General features: G+C 37.4%; 1 long non-coding RNA gene across 1 annotated transcript; it reads left to right on the top strand.

Annotated features, from left to right (window-relative positions):
- The first annotated feature begins 593 nt into the window (after positions 1 to 593).
- Positions 594 to 5,144, top strand: LOC106889897. Its single transcript, XR_001412422.1, has 2 exons — positions 594 to 716; positions 3,999 to 5,144. It is a non-coding gene; the product is annotated as an uncharacterized LOC106889897 (long non-coding RNA).
- The last annotated feature ends 831 nt before the right edge of the window (positions 5,145 to 5,975 follow it).

Genomic DNA, 5,975 nt, shown 5'->3' on the forward strand with positions numbered 1-5,975 from the left:
CTTTGGAACTTTGTTACAATTTGCCTGTTTATTATTTCTAACAGTGATTGTTGCTCTTTATATTGGTACTATTTACATGTGTTTAAATAATACTTTATAGACAATTAAGAAAATTAAGTCTTGTCCATGATAAATTTAAGTTCAGATAGTCTAAAGTTTTGATTTTGCAGTGGAGCAAGTAAAGGAAGGAAGCCTTGACAGGTGGAATGTATTCTTGGTGGAATATATTCAGGAGCCCATCGCAGACAAAAAAAAAAAAAAGATTATTTGAAGAAATTTAAGCCAAATGAGTAACATCAAAGACGTGGATAGAGAAGGGGAATTTCAAGTTGCAGCCATAGTGAGTTAGGGGGGACAGAGTTGGGGGAAAATACAGTAGAAAAAGGTAAATGCATAGGCTAGGGCTGATAGCAGAAATAAAGCAAAAATGATGAAGATAGTGAAATTTGGTGGAAGTAAAGCCACGTTCCCAAAAGATAAGTATTAGGGCAATAGGTTGTGCAAACGTTTTAGAAACCTGGAATGGGATGAAGTGTGTCTCACAAGAATTAGAATATGGACCATACCAAAATAACAGTTTGTTTTGGTTTATTTTTCTCTCTCAATTCTTCATAGGGGATCTGAAGACACTGCCTTGCTGTTTCTCAAGGAAATATACAGGACTATGAATATCAATCCTGAACAGCCACAACATTGATGTATAGATACAGGAATTTGTAAGTTTGTTCTAATATAACTTATGTACTCCTATCAAATTCAGCTGCAAGTAGATGTCTTTACTTTCTCTTTTTTCCTCTGCGGTTTAAATTGTTAAGCAGGCAACTGCCAAGTGTCATTCTGATGGGAAAAACAATTTCTAGACTTTAGATGCAGGGGAAGTCTTCAAGTTCTTCCCTCCATTCCTAAAAGATACCTGATATTAAGATTTTTTTTTGGTGTGGCCTAATAATCACTAGTACAAATACGTCAAAAGTGTTCCTCAATTCAATTGTTCAGTGTAGGAAAGTGTAGGAAAACTTGGTGATACTGGATATGATGAAATTTCATTTACAGTGTAGTAAATTAAAGAATGTTGGTAGTGATCCAGTGTTTTAATGTGCAAATTGTGGTTATTAGTTGGCCAACTGTTCACATACGTGCCAGGGAAAAAGTCACTTCTCTCCTAAGAAGGTGTTAAACGTTTATAATGATAAATTCCTAATTGAGACCTCTATATATGCCACTAGTTTCTTATCATTGTATAGCTTAAGAATTTCAGTAGAACGAGTAAAATTATATGGAAGCATAGAAGTTGGTTCACTTTGAAGAGAAATCACATATCTAATATAATTTAGTATCTTAGATACAAAATATAACTTGCAGGTATTATTATTTTAAGATGTGTATTCTAGCTGAGGATCTGTATTGTACCAATTTGCCTCACTTGATGTTATGGAAAAGGCTGTATTCTCTTTTCAGTGGTAAGGAGGAAGAAATATGTACCTTGTCTTTTTAGGAATCATACAACAAGGTGTATTGCTGATGTATTTCTCCATTTTTCAGAAGAACTGATAATGCCAAGGTACATAAATACCCAGTATGAAGAGAAATACTTGGCATTTCAGAGGAATATTCTAGATATCTGTAACTGCTACCGTACAGTTTTAGTAGTCATTTGTAACAGAATGCTTCTCATGGTCAGTTGATAGCATCTCATTTTAAAAAATGAAATGTCATAGCTGATGAAATGCATTTTTTAGAGCTTGGCCAAATAATAGGAAAAAGGCACTGTTTGACTGCCCAGCACTGACAGTGGTGTATCGGTTACCGCAATGGCCTGTGCAGAGTCTCAAGTCATACTTAGAGAATTTTTTTCTCAGCTTTTATTTATGACTATTTAGGGTGAAATCATACGAAGCTTATTGCTACAGAAACAACTTTGTCTCATTGTGGAGGTTGGGAGGTGTTAATTTGTCACCACAAAGCTTGAAGTGGTTTGTTGCTTAGCTTCAGCAGACACTGTGTATCTTTCATTGAGAACTAAACTGAGGACAGTTTAGGAGGATGTTGAGCAGCAAAGCACAGTTGAGGGTGTCTGTGTGGTTGTGATACCAGCAGGAATTGCTTGGGACTCCTCCCTGCACTTCCTTGACTGAACAGCATTTGAGACTGGGATTTGGGTCCCAGAGACTTAAATGGAAGGGCAATTGGGTCCCACTGGGATGCACTTAATGACCAGGGGTGTCTTGGGAAGGCTGCATGCTGCAAGGCCAGGATTTTTTTTACAAGAGAAGAAATGCCTCTACATAAGCTGTGTGAAATATTATTGCAGAAGTCTTACAGCAGGGAAAAGGAAAATGTGATAGACATTGGTCAGGTAGGATTGGCATGTGGGTTTTTTCTTTTGCTTTTTTTCTTTTCTTTTAAGACTTTCAAATGTGAAGGGTGCTAGTAGGAAGGTAATGGATTCTCCAGCAGTGCCTATGGCAGGAACCTCCATTTATCTATCTAGAAGCAGATTATCTAAAGAAACAGCCTCTCTGTATTCATGGGCTGCTCAAGGGAAAGAGTAAATGTCACAGGTAGCTCTGGGCTCCCTCTTCATATTTTTCACGTTAATTGATTTGGATGCTGAGACCTCACCACTTCCCTGCTTTGATGTGCAGAGCTACCTCTTGCTGTCCAGTTTAATTTCATGGTGTCTGCTGTCAGCAGAGGGAAAAAGACAGGATCTGCTTGTCCCTGCTTAGGAATGTCAGTCTTTATGGTGCTGTTGGCCAGTGCAGGTCCCGTTCACTGCTTGGGGACTATGATCATTTTGGAGCAGATAAAACTGTAGCAGATGCAAGCTAAGGGAGGAGCTGGATGTTTGGTTTTATTCCTGGTCTGAATTAGCTGATTGTTTTCTATTGGAGAGATAGAGTTGGCCAAACAGTGTTCTTGAAAGCAGAAGAGGGACTAAGGTTGTCACTGTGCTCCATCATATGGAGGATAGATTTTGAAAGCAAAGAGAGAGAGCGTTGATGCAGAGCATCTGCTGCGTAGCAGTTTGTGTAGGGTTCTGTCTTGGGAGTATTTACTGTTTTGACATTTATGGGTAAGTTAACTATCTGAGTTAAAATTGCGTACGAGAAGAATTGGTTGCACACAAAATTGGTGAGTAGCTGCCAATATCTGTTTCCTTCTGCTCACTCATAAACTAGGAACAATGATATCAAAAACATCCGAGTTCTACTTTTATTTTGTATGAGTGACTAGAATTAACTCTTCTACATCATCTTGAAGCTACTGTTTGTGAAACAGTGGTACCAGGGTTTCATGTGAACAATGTAAAGAAGAGCTTGGGACAACTTTAACACATAAATTGAAGATTTCATTTTCTGTATCTGTTTTGGTAACTTGGTTGAAAGGAAACCAAAAATTCTAAGATGGCTTTAATTTACCCTTGCAAATGAGAATTTTGTCCATATGTAGTTAAGTGTAGCCACCACTAGTGTCTTATTCTTTTTATTGCATTCACAGGAGTGTCTGTCACTGTGTTGGTTAGAAGATTTAAGTCACTATGTACTCTATATATTATTCTTATTTTTACAGCTCTTTTCAGAGGGCCCCAGTAAGGGAGGAGAATGCACCAGCATATTAAATCTTAGATGTATAAACTATGGCATCTTTATTTCTATCTCTAAATAGAGTAGGATAATTTATTGCTGTAAGTTAAAGAATGTGGTAGGTAATTAAAATGCGTAGTGAATGACATACTATGAGCAGTTATTGTGAGCTCTTTCTGTTTGTAATAGTAATTGCCAATTTGTGTCCACAAAAAGCACATTTCAGGAGCTTATTGTATTAAAAAATGTGATGAAAAAAAATTGATGAGAAATGTGTATGGATTTTTAGATCCTTTTGAGTCCTTGAAATTGAATGTTGGCATATTTAATTTTATTAATACTACTGCAGGAATAGAGAATTTGATGTGTTTCATACTTCCCATACACACATGTTGTGTTTTCTCTGCACAGCCATCCTGTTGCTCCGACAGACCTGGTGAAAAACACTTTGAAGAACATCTAGTATTTTCCTAGTTACAGATGACAGGATGAGCGACAGACTTTTTTTTCTGCCAGTCCAGAACTTGCTCAGATTCTACCTTCTTTTGTCACTTCAAGCAAACTTAAATTTTGAGATGATCAGCGCTGTCATTCAAGGGATGGATGGAATGACACAATTTTGATCTTAAATCAGTTTAATTGTACAGTTGCCAAGTATAAAGTGATCGCTGAAGGTTTTTTTTGGCGTGCAAATCATTATTTCTCTCCTTCAGCTATCCTGTATCAGCTGGCAGTCAAACAGGCTTTGCCTACCAAGGCAGCACGTCCTCATTAAAAAAGACTTGTTGAGAAACAGCAATGATCTGCTTTTCTTGACATGTTTATGGGTCCACCTTTAAAAAATAAAATGTGAACTGTAGTTCTAACCATCTTTAATACAGATTACACAAACCAGTTCGTATTTACTAAAAACTAGCAACCAGAATAATTTTCTTACTATTGTAAGTGTGATGGAGATTATTTTGTAAAGACCTTTTTAAGCCTCTGTTAAGAGTTTTATTGTGAAGGTTTTTTTAAGTAAAAATGACCTTTTGACTTTGAAAATGTTAGAAGTTTGTTACAGCTAGTTCAGTGTTCACACCTCCTGAAATGAAGAACAATTTAAAATAACATTTTGGTCTGGTAATTAAAGTAATTTTTGTGAAAAAAGGCTGCGGTTGTGAGAACTAAAATACCCTTGACCTTGCACTTTAATATCTCAAAACAGCAGAAGTAAATGGATTAATCTGAAGCTCATGGGCACTAGATAATAATCTAGGCCCAGACCTGCAATCCAGACTCAGTTTTCACGTAATGAAGTTGGGATGAATTGGGTATGAAATCCTTTGAATTCGTGTCTCTGAATACTGAGCTTCTGTACCTTTCTTCTGGCTTCAACTTACATGCAGATTGTGGCTTTTCTTAATATTAGTGACTTAACCTTACTACTGACTATTTGCCTCTTCTTGCAGTAAATGAATTTTGAAATGCAGTATGGTTTTTTTTCTTGGTATATGTAAAATACACAGTATTGTGCATATATTTTTGGCTATTATAATTAAAAATACTTTACTTCCAGTGGGTCTTTACAGCAAGGTTTTGTATTTCATCACAGAAAATAGGTTGGAAGGGACCTCTGGAGAGGTTCCTTCACCTCTCTGGGCCCTATTCTAGTGTTTGACTACTATGATTGAATTTTTTTTTCTAATGTACAATTGGAATTTCCCAGGTGGAGCTTGTGTCTGTTGCCTCTTGTCCTTTCTTTGTGCATCTTCAGCGATAACGGTTCTGTCTTCTCTTGTGCTCTCACATGAATGACTTGAGGACAACAGTAAGAGTTTCCTGCTTGGCTTCTTAAGACTGAACACGGACTGGCATTTCTTTTCCACAAGCACTTTGTCCTCATAGCATTACAACAGAGAACCAAAGGTTGGTGGTGAGTTCCCCACAGCCACAAAAGTACCGAAGTACATAATGTGCAGAATAAATTGAAAAAAGCACCCAGAAAAGTGAGAAATTAATCTGTTTCTGCTGAAAGGTCACACCTTTCTGGATACTCCTTTCATGCGCTAATTCAGACTCTGATACAGTCACACTGAGGCCTCGTGTGGAAAGATAATTTTCAGGTGGAAATTTTTATGAATGAATTCCAAGGAAAAAGTCGGAGGCTCTAAGAAATCCAGCACCTTTCCCAAAGATTCCCATTTGAATGAAATTAAAACTTCCATTGAAAACTTACTCCTTTTGAAAACCCTTTTGACCACTGCTCCCTTCCTGCTGTTTCAGGAGCCGCTGCTTCTGCTGGCGGTGAACGTTTCTGTCCTCTGGGAACACCTCCACCCATATCTCTTCGTAAAAGAAGCACAATCAAATAATTTCTCCTTGTGCTAGGAGATGTCTTGCATAACA

The sequence above is a fragment of the Calidris pugnax genome, unplaced genomic scaffold (assembly GCF_001431845.1).
Source record: "Calidris pugnax isolate Ruff unplaced genomic scaffold, ASM143184v1 scaffold89, whole genome shotgun sequence".
Classification (NCBI taxonomy): Eukaryota; Metazoa; Chordata; class Aves; order Charadriiformes; family Scolopacidae; genus Calidris; species Calidris pugnax.